This window comes from Falco biarmicus, chromosome 2, assembly GCF_023638135.1.
Source record: "Falco biarmicus isolate bFalBia1 chromosome 2, bFalBia1.pri, whole genome shotgun sequence".
In the NCBI taxonomy this organism is placed as follows: Eukaryota; Metazoa; Chordata; class Aves; order Falconiformes; family Falconidae; genus Falco; species Falco biarmicus.
The window spans coordinates 116,093,818-116,110,367 of NC_079289.1; positions in this window are offsets into that span (position 1 = coordinate 116,093,818).

The window sequence follows — 16,550 nt, forward strand, 5'->3', positions numbered from 1 at the left end:
TCCAGTTGCTGCACTCTTCTTACGTGTGCTCCCTAGCTGGTACTAATGTTAAATCATTAATTTACATCCTTCTGTGTCAGGCACCCCCGCAGCAACTAACGTGCACCAAACTGCCAATAGCTTGTCATAGTATCAGCGTTGGGAGCGGTCACCCCAGAGCTAAATGATCCTTGGGCGGTACTGACATCAGTAGGAGTAATCACCATTTCCATTATCAGCTTTCCATGACACATAAATCTCAGCATAAATCTCTTCCCTGCTTCACCCCGTTGTGGTCATGAAGGACTGGTGTAAGCTGGCAGCCAAACTGCCGCTTGGTTAGGAGAGAAAGGAGGGGAAACTGCTAAAGGAAGAAGTTGCCATGCTTTTTTAAAATACAATTTAAATTATTATTATTTTTTTTTAACTAGTTGATGTTTGCCATGCTCTCTGTCATACAGTACTTTCCATACAGGATATACATATAGCCTATGGATTTAAGAAATCTCCCTCATACAAACAGTGAAAAAAAGAGCAACGAAAAAAGCCACCCAGTATAATTCCTCGCATGCCATAAAGTAAATACTTTTGATGAACAAAAAAGGCTCTAGACTTTTACAGAGCGGTGGTTAACAATAGTGCAACAGTGATACTCTTCAGCACGCAAATGGATACACTTTCAAATACACAGTATAATTGTTGAGTACATGCCCTTTGGGACGGGGGGTGTAACTACTGCAGAACAGGATTAGAATATGAAATAAGAAAGACCATTTTATCCCTTGCAAAGTGAAGCAGAAGAGCGCTGCCTACAGATTAGCTACAGATTGTCTGCTGCTCTTAATAGAAAATACACTATTAGGTTCTCATCCAAAGAATAACCACAGGGATCTGGGGTGACGTTACATATATGTGAAAACACATGCATATTATCTGCTGCGGATGCCAGTGTCTTCATGGCCTTTAATAAAAAGTACTTTTTATTCTTCAAATGAAATCATCAGGTGCAGCTGTTGCATTGTGTCAGAGTAGATGTGACGTTACCTTACCTACGGCTAGCATGCCCATTGCCTGCAGCCAGGGGTATCTTGGAGTTGCTCATGTAGCAGCACGTTGCTGCCGGAGCTGGGAGATATTTGTCCTTCCTGCTTCAGGGTCGTTCCTGACTAAATCTGTGGAGCTGGCAGAGCTCCATGCGATCCGGTGGTGGGGGATGCGTATGGCCAAATGCTTACGCAGACGAGGCTGTTCATGCACTGTGTGTGTATGAAGAAGCAGCGTGTATGGTTAGAAGTTGAGCAGTTTTTAATTGTTTGATGTACTGTGCCTGAGGGATGATGAAAAATGCCATCTGGATGGCATGCTGTCAGTCAGGGTGCGCAGCTCTAGATCACCTCTTACAGGAACGGAAAAAAAAGCAAAGATTGTGATTGTTTTGCACTTTTTAAGGTTCTTATATTTATTTTTTTAATATCTTATTAAATACAGCCCTTCTTAAATGGAACAAAAATGTTTATCGAATTCACACAAGTTTAAAAGCTTCAGTAGACTTTAAAAAACAGGTTTGGTACCTAACAGGACCATGATACGTTTTTTCAGACGGACAGTATCTGAGATCTGTAATTGAATATATATTGCCACTGCCTATGGCAGGGGGTTGGAACTAGGTGATCTTTAGGGTCCCTTGCAACCCAAACCATTCTGTGAATCTGTGATATTTATTACATTTGTTCAGAAATGTGCACATCATCGCGGAAATCTTAACCCAAGGGACCTAGGTGCTATCAGGGTCTTAACTCCACTGAATGCATCAGTAAACTAGGGCAGAAATGGACTGATCCTGTGTGTTGGACAGACTGAGACAGAAAGGCACCAGGAAAAGGTAGGCAGATATAAGGAAGAAAACCAAATTCTTTTTACTAGCTCTTTGCTGTTGTCTCCTTTACCTAAACTTCTGTAACTAACAGGACAAAAACTACTTTCCATAGTTAAGGAGCATCTTTCAGGGCAAAGCTGTCAGTAACCTGAGAACAAGCCATGAATGAATTTCCAGAGGAGGCACTGCTGCCATCTCATCTCCAGTACATGTTACACCTACAGCACAGCCACCAACAATCTTGGGAATTAAGCTACCCTATTATATGATCTGTTGACCCTTTATAATCTCATAATGAAACTTTGGACAGATTGTACAGGTTGTAGCAGCATATTTGGTTGTGTGGTTGTTTTTGGTTTTTTTTGGGTTTTTTTGGTTTTTTTTGTTTTTTTGTTTTTTTTTGTGTGGGCGCAGAGTTGGTTGTTGGTGCTGTCAAAATAGGTGGCAGTTGATGCCCACCACAACAGAGGAGGTGGTGACAGTAATGCCGCCTGTGTATGTATCCAAAATTACTTTTCCTTTTTCATCTTATCAAATGGAAACGGCCAGCATCAGTTCAAAGCTATTTTCTCAAGTATTAATTTGTGATAAACTAAATGTACTCCTTTCTCTTTTGTGCCCAGTATGATATAAATTAAGAATACTAATATCACTTATAATGAGGATACATTGCCTTTTCTGTTCTTAAGAATGGTATTGAAACACCAAGCAGTAATAGGGGAGTTACCCATTTTGGGAGAGTGAATGAACATCGTAACCAGATGTTCAAGACAAAAAATAAAAAAAAAATAAAACAATAAAAAGCCTAAAGAAATGGGGTATAAACCTGCCTTGTGCAGGTGCTTTCCTAGGAGAAAACAATTTTGATAACATCATGAATTACAGAAATAGTAACAGGTGAATCTAACACCCTGGGTTTATCTAGCAATAGCTTGGCAAGATTAAGAGAAGACATGAAATTCTTAGCTGATATACAGGGGTCCAACTATTTGTTTGATACAGCTGTTCATCATCTCCCCTGAGAGCTGATCTCCTGTGGGGGCTCTGGTTTGGGGTTGGTGGGTGGTATTTTTTTTGGCTGAGCGTGTTCAATAGCTTCTTAGTTGTTTTAGGCAAATATGTGGGTAAAGGTTTTAATTATGGTTAAAGTCTTAAAAGAACATCCAATTCCTTTGGGGATTTGGAGGGTGATTTGTTTGGGTTTGGTTTGTTTTGTTTTTAATAAAGGCAATTAAACTAACATGGAAAATGTTAATTGTCAATATAATATAATGATTAAATACACTAGCACAGGCTTCTTGATAAAACTCTACAGTAGTGCAGCCATAGTTACTTTTCGCTTACGTGACTGCCACTGTGATTGATTTGAAATGTATATGTTTGGGGTTCTCTCTCACACCTTCTAAGTGTTTCTGTAAGTGCTTTTTAAAGCTTGGTTTGGCAATGTACAGCAGAGCTGAGCTTCATCCTGTAAAGATGTCGGTGCATGAGTATCTAATACATATGAGCAGTTCCACTGACGCAATGGCTTGTGCAGTGGATGAGACCTTTCCTCAGCGGCCTGGAGCGAATGGCTACTGAAAAAAATACAGCTTCTCTGTGGATTTAAGTGGGCCACAGATGGTGTCCTCTGTGCACCTTCTTTTCCCACATAGCTTCTCTCAGTAGCTGAAGACTAATGTTTTGCCATGTTAGATCTTGACAGGGTGCCCTTGCTCCCTTCTGGGTTTGCCTTCACGCAGGTTGTGGTACAGCCCTATTTGGATGAATTATTCAATGAATCTTAATGATTCTACTTTTGGAAGTCATATCTCACTTTTCAAGACCCTATTTGGATATAATTAGGTAGCAGCAGTCTATTTATTGCTATTAAGAAATAGGAGAAATCAACAACAAAAAGTGTGTTTCAAATTATTTCAGTAGTCTCCCACTGAGGTGCATGCCTGCTTTAAGAAAAGAAAAAAGCGATGTGCTGCACCCATAATGTCACACAACAAAAAGGGCATGAATGTCAATTAAGTGAAGTGACTGCACTGAGAATATTCAGAGGGGCATTTCTAGAAATGCCAGCTACCGAGTTGTGAAAGCTCATGTTCAGCAGAGTTACCTTTGTCATAGGCACCAGGAGCCACAGAGCTTGGATGATTTTCAGCTGGGCAAGCTATCTCAGTTTTAGTCACTGACATCTATGGCATGTTAGAGTTGGACAGAAATAAGCAATGGTGATTTTGCTATGATGGGGTTAAGGGAGAGGAAAAAATAACCTTTGGCTTCTGCATGTTGAAAACACCAGTTCTCATTCATGAGAATGAATTTTCAGTCATGAGTTAAACAAGCAGTGATTCCACATGAGTAAGAGATTAGAATCAGGTACTAACAAGTGACGCTAATATGAACATTCATGAAGTTTGCGATAATTCACTGCCTGTACATGGTTGATATGTTGTTGGTGCGATTGATTTAAAGCTAATTCTACGACTCATTTAAAGTCACTGTGAATTACAGTGTTAGAGAGGTGAATAGTCAATATGACCTTTTGAATGATGATGAGAAGAAAAAAAAAGCCTGGTATAATCTTATTAGAAGAAGTCAAATGATTTGGAAAGTGACAGAAAGCTAATCAGCCCTGGGGATTACTGTAAGGCTTTGGTGATTAACATGGTGCTTTTTTTTTTTTTTTTTTTTTTTTTTTTCTTTAGGGTTTCCTTAGCCCGTTCCATTGTTACAGCAGAAATAGAAAATGTGTACCATTTAACCTAGTCAGTCACTTGAGACCAGTCTTACTATTTGTAACTGGATTTGTATCATCCTATTAGAATATCTGTCAACAACATATAAATATGGTTCCTTTCAATTTACTTTCCTGTTAACTATGCTCTTAAGCCACAAAAAAGTCACACTGCAGTACAGAGTGAAAGAACCAATTGTTTATGGACTGGAATGGAAGATAGTGAAAAACTGTCTGTCAAGGGAGCAAATTACAAGAGGTTTCACTTTGTTCGTATGTGACTTCAGCTCCTTAGTCACTGGATAATAGTTTTAGGACAAAGTTTTGATTATAGGAAATAAGAGGTTGAAATAGGAAAATGTGCATGATGATTCTCACTCAGATTCCACCCAGAAGACAGACTGTATGAGCTTTTAATCCTAAAGGGAGAAGGTACTTACTGCAGATTGGGGAGATGTGTAGTACTACCGTACAGGCTCATCCCAGCCCTTGAGGCTTAGCTTTGAGGCAGCTGGATTCAGGTGAACTCTCAGGGCAGGACTGAAACAGGAGCTCATTGTGCAGGTATTTAGGGCAATCCTCAAGTATGGTAGGAAAGGGGTATTTCACAGTGTAGCATATTTACAATGAGATTTTTGGGGAAATACAGAGCAACAGTTCGTTTAATTGAAAACAAGAGGAAAAGCCTATGTTAGAAGGATAGGGGGCCATGCTTTGATGTAGTCTAGCTGTGATGAATAACAAGAAATAGTCTGTAATAAAATAGTCCAGAAGGTACTGAGTTTCAACACAGGTTTTTTGAGTTGTCTGTAGAGGCTGTGTGCAGTCCCATGTAGACATTTTTTATAACTTTTTTTTTTTTTTTAAAAAAAAATCAGAATACAGGCTGAAATTTTGAACCATAAGATGCCATCATCAAGTATAAGGTAAGCGTGATTGATTTCTCACGGCTTATTTTAGACCACCTTTCCTCTAAAATGTGGTTTTATTCTGCACGTTTCAATTTTTTGACCAGTAATGTGGCACAGCTACTGATGAGTTCTTGAACACTTCAAGCACTGAGTGTTTTAAAGAGATATAAACACTCTTAGCATCTTTGGACCTTAAGTCCTAAATGCCTATCTGTTTGTATTGCTTCTATAACTTGCTTTACCATAATATGGGATACTCCAAATTGTTAATGAATACATCTTTATAACACCCTTGAAAAGAACGCGAGAATGTGTGTGATAGAATAAATAACTGAGCCTGGATTTAGAAGGCTTTTACAGTAACGCCTGTACAATCCAGCTTCTCCATAAACTGAGCCACTCAGAATCTGTGAGTTTGTTTTACATGAACATCCATAATATATGTTAACATGGTGATATTTTAATATTAGCCTTTAAAATGCGCTAAGTGTGAAACGTGCAAAATCAGGGAGTCTCTGACAATCCGTAGACCAAAAAATCAGCCCCTGGGTGGCAGAAAATTCTTCATATTGTTTGATTACCAAAAAGAAGGATTACACCACCAGTGTCTTGTTGATGATGGGTATTGTACTACTGAGAATTCAGACCTGCCTGAGCACTCACTGTTAGGTGAAAAGGACTTTGCTGAATACTTCAGCTATCCCATCAGATCCAAGGAGGTTCTGATGGCCTCCATTTCACGATTCCTGACCTTTTTACCTTCACCTTCCTGTTTCTCTTCAGGGAGGCAATGTTTCTCATCCCTGTTATAGCTTATTTCTAGTTTTGTTCTGAAGCTTGTCCTTGATCTGTGTAAGACCTGCTCGGCTCTGCTACCTGTTCAAATGATCAAGATGATTCAAGATGGATTTTACTCCGGCAGAGGCCACAGTAATTAGGCCTGCATTAGTGAATTATGGTTATACTGATTGGTCCTGAGTTTATTCTGGCTGCATTGTAGAAATCACCTGTATTGAATGGGTTTGGGTTAGGTTTGGTTGGGGTTTTTTTTCTAGTTAAGTTGCCTGATGGAAAAGGGCCTGGGGGTGATGGTCAGCAGCTGGCTGAATATGAGCCAGCAGTGTGCCCAGGTGGCCCAGAAGGCCAACAGCATCCTGGCTTGGATCAGAGGTTGTATGGCCAGCAGGACCAGGCAGGGATCACCCCCCTGTACTGGTGAGGCCGCACCTCAGACATGTTCAGCTCTGGGCCCTCCCTACAAGACAGACATGGAGGTGCTGGAACGTGTCCAGAGATGGGCAACAGAGCTGGGGAAGGGTCTGGAGAGCCAGCCTGAAGGGGGGTGGCTGAGGGAGCTGGGGGTGTTCAGCCTGGAGGGGAGGAGGCTCAGGGGAGACCTCATGGCTCCCTGCAACTGCCTGACAGGGGCTGTAGCCGGGGCGGGGGGTGTCGGTCTCTTCTCCCAGGTAACCAGCAATAGGCCGAGAGGAAACAGCCTCAAGTTGTGTAAGGGAAGGTTTAGACAGGATGTTAGGAAATAATTTCTTCACTGAAAATGTTACTGAATGTCGGAACAGGCTGCCCAGGGAGGTGGTTGCATCACCTACCCTGGAGGTATTTAAAAGATGTGTAGGGGTGGCACTTGGGGACATTGTTTAGTGGTGAGCGTGGCTGTATTAGGTTTACAGTTGGACTCGATCTTAAAGGCCTTTTCTAACCTAAATGATTCTATTGAAATTCTCATTTACGAATGTTTTATGCATTGCTGAGGGAGGGAATCAGATGCTTTTTTTTTGTCCATGTAGCACCACAAATATTAATGAGCTTCCAGTTGCTTTTAGAACCTGCTTTGTACAATACCTAGTGCTATCAGCACCTATTGCTAAGCTCCTTCTGCAGTTTTGCACTGTTGAATGCAGAAATTCCCTAACCCAATGGTGAGAGTATGTTGCTTGTATTCATTAGAGGTGTCCACCAGTGTGGTCTTTGGTGGGATGGAGCCCTTGTTTTGTTTTCCCCTCTTTTTTTTTTTTCCTTTGGTCAATATGAGGAAAGAAAGAGCACATCTGAGTACAGAGCATGAATCAGAACATACGGTCATAACAACAAAAAATAAAGAGCACTAGATGGTATCCTGAAGACAGCAGAGCGTTATGAGGTTGAGCTGAGACATAATCTGGATTCAAGCTCCCCAGCATTTATGTACTTGATCTTGTTAGCAGGCATCATAAATCACCATGAAAAACATGGAATTAAGGGAGGGCTGCCTGGAGATAAAAAAAATGGATTTGTTGAAGAAGGTAAAAGTGAAAACCCAAGCCTCTGACTGGAATAAGGTTCAACTTTGCATGTACTATATTACTTCACGCATTTAAAGAAAAACCCAAACCCACAGTTTTTCTGTAAATTTAAATGGTATTTTTACTGAGCTGGAATTGGCATTCTTAATGAAACTCAAACTCATTAACCAACAAATGAAATCCCAGCATTTTAAATCTACTCCATTGAATTCTGTCTCTTGAGAGAATCCTTAGTGCTTTTGTAAAGGGCCAGGAGTTTAGAATTTGAGGTCTTCATATGAAGAGAGTGAGGTCAGGCTGAGATCAGGCTGGGATTCTGCTGGAGTTTGAGAGTGCTATCCATGACAAGCTTTCTTTAGGACCTTTGCTTCAAAACATCACAGAAAAATGGATCACAGTTGTATCACTTACCAATGCTGAAAGAATGGCTGAGTAAGAGACATGCTGTGTGCTCATCTCTGCAGCCTCAGTTGCCAGAAAGGATTCCTGTGGGGCCGTGTTCATTCTTTGTCATGTAAGACTTGAAAAATATAATATAGCTGACAAAAGTAATTTTTAGTACTTTATGTTTTAGAATTTATCAGACTATGCCACATTTTCCTTACGGGCTTGGTACACATGGTGATAAGAGAGGAGAACGAGAAAGCAACAAAGGAATTTTAACATTAAAAATACACAGCTCGTGCACTGGACTGTTTTTGAATGTATTTGATGACTAAACATTCCTGTTCTGTCTTTTGGATGTTAATTGGGTTTGCTACAGGTTGTATGACATGCATTTATCCAGGGAACATCAGTTACAACACAAAAAGCAATAGTGAAAAATACAGAGTAATTATGCCTCTATGCCTTCCTTAACAAGCTGAATCTAAATTGAATTGCAAGTTCTGTAGCACGAAGAAAATTCTCTAATCCTTTCTGGTAGGGAAAATGAAGTAATTGAGTATTGTTTATAAACATAAATACTTTAAACGGCAACAGAAACAGCCCTTTGTTGATTTTGATACTTAAACCAACATATCTTACTTTAACCTATGCTTATAGGTATTAATATGACACAGTCTTTTTTTTGCTGGTATAACAGCATTGTATGATATCGACTCTGAAGGTTAAATTAAAATCTGACAGTTGTTTAGGGGACTAAGTTACTTAGCTCCTTGAAAAGAAATGTGCAAGCACTTTCACAGGTTGGTTTTTTTTTTATTTATTTTATTATTATGTTAGGGATTTTCTTGACAAAGATCTTTAAATTACTGTTTTCCCCATCTTCCCCTAGGTTCTTGTGTATCCCCCCACCCCCCGCCAACACACATCTTCAGAAACTGCACATTAAAAACTTCACAAAGGCATTCATCTGAAGATAGAATAATTTTTAAATAAATCATTCAGAAGTTAAAGAGGTATTTGCCTTTCTCACGCACTTTTGTTGTTTGCCTCAAAGGCCAATAGAATTATTGATTTTTGTAGAGAAAAAGAAACCTCTTTGAAGATTCGGTCTGACCTTCTGCATAATGTAAGTCATATAATTTAACTCTGTGAATTGAGCAATCATCCCTTCTATTGGACCCAGTTACTCGTGGTAAAGCTTCAACTTATCCTTTAGAAACACAATCTTTCATTGCTTTGTAAAACCAATCAGAAAAGTAGCCAGGTTCTACTTCCTTTAATAAACTGGTCTAATGAGTTAATTATGCATAATACTTGAGAAGTTGCATCAAACCCTACTGTGGAGCTTTCTGCAGTTAGCTGTGCACTTTAAGGGTCTTGCATTGGGGGGTCTCTTCTGGTTTGAACACCAGCGCTCTCTTTAGTACTTGCTAGGCAAAGCATGAAGAGACAGTTGTTTAACCTGATTTTATCTATACGCTGTACTGCCATTCCTAGAAAGGCTCTTGGTTTATCATAATCCGGACAGCCTGCAGATGGACCTGGAGGAAGCCTGCCAGCAGCACGAGCCCCTGTCATAAACTTCACTGATTTCCTTTTGGTCCTCTTTGTAAGCTTGACAAGACAGATGTGTCAGCGAGTGACTGCAGAGCTGCAGAGTCAGTAGCTCTGGAGGAGCACGCTGTGTGGGCTACCTGAAACTTTTCTGATGTTCTGAAATATCCAGCTATTGTTCTGAAATATTCCAATTTTTTTCTGAAATCAAAGGAAACTTTATTTTGGAATATAAATTTTTTTCATTGCCCTAGCTTATTATTTTGAAGTATAAAGTATTCACATGAGTGCCAAACCCAGAACCTAGGTTTATAATTTTATAGTTATCCATGCTTCTGGCTTCTTCTGAAACCTTCTGACAGCCCAAAGTTGGGGGACACCATCCTTCTAGGGTGAGCATGAGCTGGCCTTTCTGATGTGGATGGTGGATGGGATGTCTTTAAGCTATGCAAAAGCTGAAATTGGGAAAGAATAATTAATTTATCAAAGAACAAGGAGCTGTGCTGAAGAAACAGACCCATCGCTGTAACCCATTATAGGGCTGCTATTGAGTTGTACTGGGAAACTTACAGAGCTGAAGGATTCTGAGTAACAGCAGATATCAAGGAAGAGCCCAGACCAATCCAAACCCACAGCTCAAGGAATAGCCCAAACCCAGGGTGGCTGCAATCTGTCCTGTACAAGAGTTAAGAAATATAAAAAATTCTGACATCTGAAATATATAACCTTTGGCCTTTCCTTGAGTTGCATGAGTATCCATGCTGTCCGCTGTGAACAAGGAGGCTGGTTGGGGGAAGCTCTGTTTCCAGGCTTGGGTCCAGCTACCTCCATAAAAAAACCCCAAACACCAAAGTCTTCTGTGAGGTGGAATTGTCTTTCTCTCCACACAACCCTAGTTTGTGCTTTTTAAATACTAAGGTTGCTGTAAGCCAGTTAAGGAAATGGCAGTCACAGATGCATGCTCTGACACAGTAGAGGTCAGGCCCTTGGATGTGAGAATGTGAGAAATGGGCTGGTTTATGTTGGAGTTAAAAATTACTTTGCTGTAGAACCAAGGAGGCTGAGGGCATGTTAACGATATATTAGGCTGTGTGTGAAACGCATCATTGGATATGGCTGGGAGTGGCTGCTGACTTGTTCATCCCCCCTGATTATTTTCATTTAATTTTTTGAGATTACATTGATAGTAAATATACTTGTTCACCATAGTTTAAATAAAAATCAGTCTTACATAGTAAGAGGCAGAGGTAGTTTTCATTCTGGGTGAAATTGCTATGTAGAAATGTGCCCAAACTAACACAGGGTATAAAGCGAAGACAGACACAACTTTTGTATCATAAACCCCTGGATTTTTTTCTTTTACGTGAAAATTATAAATGCTCCTGTCTTTATTTCCAGTGTAAATTCAGGTTGATTGATCTCTTGGATTCAAAAGACTGTGTACTTCTCCACTTCTACATGTGGAGGACAACAGGACCTAGGTTTTTTTTTTCACACGTTAGGCCACTGCTGCTGTCATTTTTACATTACTCCTAACTTTTCCAATGAATTTGGACAGGGATTGGATTCTAAAATGAGATTTCATTCTCTACTGCTTAATAGTTAAAATTTTTATTACAGTGTGTGAGCCTTTTATCTTGAAGGAAAATTTTCAATGTTAATGGCATCTGTTTATCTGTAAATTCATCCCCCCAGTGCTTATGTTCTGTAACAACTCCATGTAGAAGAGGTCACTTCCTAATGGAAGCTCTGTGGGGGATCAATAACTGCATCAGTCCAAATCATTTTTAAATGATGGCAAAAATAGCTGGCAAAAACATAATTTGTTACGAAGGACAGCTGTCACTAAAATGCAGTCATTTTAAATAAAGTAGGGCTGAAATGTATACTTCGTTTCTTTTACAAGTCAAAGCACTTGTTTGCTTAAAAGTGTACATCTTCTTGAACCTGACTACGATCCAAACTATTCATAAGGGTTTAAGTTGTTATCTTCTCACTGGAAAATAGATTTGGAAAATATTTAAAAACTGTGTTAATCTTGTGTGTTCCCAAGCATGCATGCGGAGTCCTCAGGTGAGTTTTCCAGGGAAGCCAATCATGTAATCAGTGGGATTACTTCAGTTAAAAAGCAGATTACTTTGTAGTACTGGTCCTTAAACATCTTCATGTTGTGGTTAGTTACTTTGGAGAAATCCTTTACAGTAAGTAGCTGAAGGAGGCACTAACCATCTGAAGGACCGTGAGTTTCTGGAAAAGTCTTTTCAACGTGACAGGTGTGTCCTCGGTTTACCCCATGATGGACCAACATGACAAGGGAATTAGACTGACAGCTGAAACTGGCAGATAACAGAACAAGCCACGTGTGCAGAAAAATGTAAGACAAAGATGAAAATCAAGATTTTTCCAAGAGAAAAGGGTGAAATCACTTGCAGTGCAAAATGCAGATTACTGATCAAGGCAGATACAAGCAGCTCTGTTCATGTCAATATGAGTAAAGGACTGATAGCAAAGAACTGACCTCCAGTGAAGAGCTGGCCATAAGTGTCTAACATGACAAGATCGCAGAGATCTGTGCAGTCTTAAAATGGCATGTACCATGTGCTGTGCTCCACATGTTGTTAAGCAGCTGCAGAAATGCATGTTAAGTTTTAAAAATAAATCATGGTTAGTAGTTCACTAAGTGGTATTTGCTTTGCATTTAGTTTGGTTTTCAGGGAGTTTGGTATTGGTGTGAGCACCACTTACACCACAGTTTTAGTTTTATGGCATTTCAGTTGTGTACTGATGGTGTGTCCTATTCAAAGCGTGAAATGCTCAGCAATGTGGATAAGCATCTCGTGCTTTGCTAAAAATCAAACTGGTTTTGAAATTAAATAAATAAACCAGTGGGAGAAAAAAGCTTTATTTTCTTAGCATTTATTTTTTCTCACTTCTTCGTTGTATATTTGCAAAATAGGATCAGTGGGACACCTTTCCCTTCTCTGTGTAGAAAGCTTTATACCAAATGCTGTTCTTGCAAGTTTTTGAGCTCGCCTCTGTGGATCAGACAAGGTCAGGATAAGCACGCATGCTTTTAAGTACTTTTATCTGAATGGAAAATCTAGACCATATTAAGATTTCCCATTACTAGTTAAAAAAGGGTTTTAGCTTAGATGTGCAACTCCGCATTGCTGGGTTTAGGCACTGGCTTGGCAGTCAGAGCAGGAAATGCTTCTGCCGAGTTTATCTTTTTGCAAAACAAAAGTGGAAAGGCCAGTTGGAGCACAAAGTGAGACAGGCCTTTCTGCATTTTTGTGCTGAATTTCATATTGGATCTAAGCAGCTGAAAGTCTAATGACCATCCTGTTTGTAAGAATAGGACATCTTTGACAGAAGCCTGCACGTATTTAAAAACAGGATGGATGCTCCATACCTGGAGAGGTTCAGAACTTAACTGTGCCAGATGGTGAGCAATGTGACCTGGCTTTGAAGATAGCTCTGCTTTGAGCAGGCTGTTGGGCTGGAAATCTCCAGACATCCCTCCTAACCAAAACATTTTTAGGTTTCTGTGTGGAGGAGAGAGGGTACAAAGGCAACATCAGTTATCAGCTGGATGGGTGTCCCATGCTTAATTGTGGTCACATGGGTATGCCAGGTGCAAGTTTAACTTCTCAATACATGCCATGATTTCCATAATGTTTGTTTCTTCCTTCATTGATGTCACTGATGCAAGATTAGGAAGTACAAGGAAAAGCTGTAGGGAAGACCTCACTCTGTACCCGTGACCATCAGCAACCCATGAATTCTGTATGTAGGAAAAAGTCCATCTGGGCTAGGTAAGGAAAAAAATGGTGTACCAGAATGTTATATATGGCGGTTGCCCCACTTAAGTCATAAGAACTACATAAGGGACTGGATGTTTGTCCTAGGTCTCTCTGAAGAAGCAAGCCCCAATGTTTACCAGATTACCAGGGCCTCAAATGTGGTTAGGAAAAAATGCCGTTGAAGGAATCTGTGGAGGGACACACTGCCTATGCCCCTTGGTGCCATAAAAAAAAAAAAAAGGCAGGTTATTTGCTTCTAATGTATTATCACAACAAACAAATTGTTTTTGCAGTTACTTGTGTTTTCATTCAGGCAAAATTATAGTGGAAATCCCCATGATAATGAGTATGACATGCACATTAATACAAAATGAATTCATCATGATAAGTATTACTACAGCAGATTCCAAATGAATTAATAATGACAGGATAGTCAAAACAAAGTGGAATCACACTTAGTTAAAGGCATAACATGCTGTTAATGACACCATTAAACAGGGGCTAGAAAGCATTAGAAGTTTGTTGTGGGAGAATATTGTCGTCTTGGGTACATAGTGCTTGTTTCTGTGGTTGGATGTCAATTGACACGGTTGGAAAAAGTTATTTATTGGCCAAGAGAAAGTTTTCCCTTTTACACCAAACAAAACAATTCTATTTTGTTATGACCATTTAAAAATAATCTTTAGTGAAAACTTGGTAAATTATTCAGCCTGAAAAAACAAGGCATTTCACATGGACAGTTTTAAGTAATCTGGTTGTTTTGGTTTTGGTTTTGTTCTAGGCTTTTTTTTTTTTTTTGACAGAGGAAGAGGAATAGATGTGAATGTGTAGATTTTATTTCTTTTTGATTCTGCATTTTTCACAGAAAATATTCAGGAAGATAAAAAAAGTTAATTATGCAGCTTCACAGCTGCATAACGCCATAGAAAATTTTTCATTATCTGTCTTTAAGGTTACTTTCTTATTTTAATTATATACTTGATGTAATCATGGAAAAGCAGGTTTAATGAATGAGTTAGATAACTTGAATTTTAATAATCCTTAAAATACTTAACTTTCTTCTCACCAAGTAGTCTTCTGCACTGTCCTATGCAAAAGTTTTTCTTTACTATAAAGTTAATTCTAATTCTCTGGGGGGAAAAAAAAAAAAGAAAGAAATAACAATAGCACAACATGTATGAGCTGTGAATTCAGGTGTGCATAAACTAAAATAGCATCTAGCAGTATTAGTATAGTGTTTTCATTAATCTGATTACCAGACACAGCTAAAAAAGATTTAGGAAGTCTTCTTGTTTTCTTACCTAGAGCTACTGGTTTTATAACTAATCCAAAAAACTGTCTTACTCTTACTTAAAATTCTTCTTTTGATCATAATTGTACATAGTACATAGAAATACATGTTTCTAGCTAGAAGAAAAAACAGCAACTTTTTCCCCGTTAACTTACTTGCACCAAATTTTATATGTTTAATGATGTAACAGTTTTTTATTTAGCAGAAAACACCAAGTAATGAGTTCTTTCATGAAAATGCTTCAGTTTCTTCTGAGTGAAACACTTAGATTTTGCTCAGAAACAAGTTCAGTTTTAAAATTATGCTTTCTTTTTTGCTAAATGAAAATGGAAGTGGAAGCCAGATTTTCAGTTTGTCTGAAGAATATTTCTTTTTTTTCTGAGCCATTACTTCAGAAGATTCAAGTTTTTCATTTTCAGTTTCAAATCTGACATTTCAAATTCCTTAATGGAATGAAATTTAATCTTCTCCTTTCTCCTACCTGTTGTTTAAGGGAGGGAAAAAGTAATCCTTTATCTGTTCAATTTGTTGTGTTTCAGTGCTATTGAGGGACCATTCTTCCTCTATTATGAGACATGACAAATAGGAGCATCTCCACTCCATTTGTCTTTTTTATAACATTCATTACTCTGTAAAATTCTAGTGTGTCCTCTCTTATTTGTCTCATCTAGAAACATCTCAATCTTAGCATGCTCATTTCATATGGGGGAAGTCCTCTCATGCCTCTAATCGTTTCTGTCATCCATCAGTGAACCCTTTGTACCCTAGAAGGAATGGAACAGACAGAAGGTGACCAAATTAAAAATTCCAAGAAATGTACAGCACAAGAGCATTTAATATGCCAGCATTAAAAACATCTTTTTCTACCCTCTGGTACACTAACATCCAAGAGGATATTTCTGGATTTATAAGCTTGCTTATAAAGCATAGTAAACCAACTCAAAGAATATACAAGCTCATTAGAAATATTGCTGGTTAATGATCACATTCACTACCTCTCCCAAAATAACACGGTTTTAGGAAAATGCTTTTCTTTTCTCACAGTTTTGATTATGAGCCCTTTCCTTTCAGAAAGTTTTATCAGTAGCTATATACAGACCCATACTACAGTAGCCATCCCGCAGCACTCTGAAATTAGTGCAGTTAGTTTTACTGCATGGCTCAGGAAATCAGAATGAGAGGCTGAGCTGTACTGAGGGAAAACAATGCTCAAAAATACCTGTATTTTCTAGTACAGCTGAGGTTAATTTTTTTCCTTTATGATTTTTTAATGTGGTGAGAATACCTGCTTCCCACAGCCTTTGCTTCTCAACTGATGGCAAACTGTTATCACCCGTGATAACAGATAATAGAATGATTGTCCTCTACTGAAGGTAAACTATTACAGTTGGGTAGCTATGATCATCAAATGTGCTAAAATTCTGTTTTTCTTCTATATCCAGTTTTCACACTACCCTGTGTATGTTTTTAATTCTGAACACAGGATGAGTTGGTAATTCCTGTTGCTAAGGTGTGTTCTGGGTCTTGAATTCCTGTTTGAAAGGTTCAACAAACTAAAAAAGTGAAGTTGACCAAGAAGACTGGAAATGATAACGTAAATGGATGTAATTTGTGACCAAGTAATAGTAAGTAATCTGCGTATATGTATATGTGAAAACTAAAGCCTTCACATTCTACAGAATGGTTGAGGTTGGAAGGCTCCTCTGGAGACCATCTGGTCC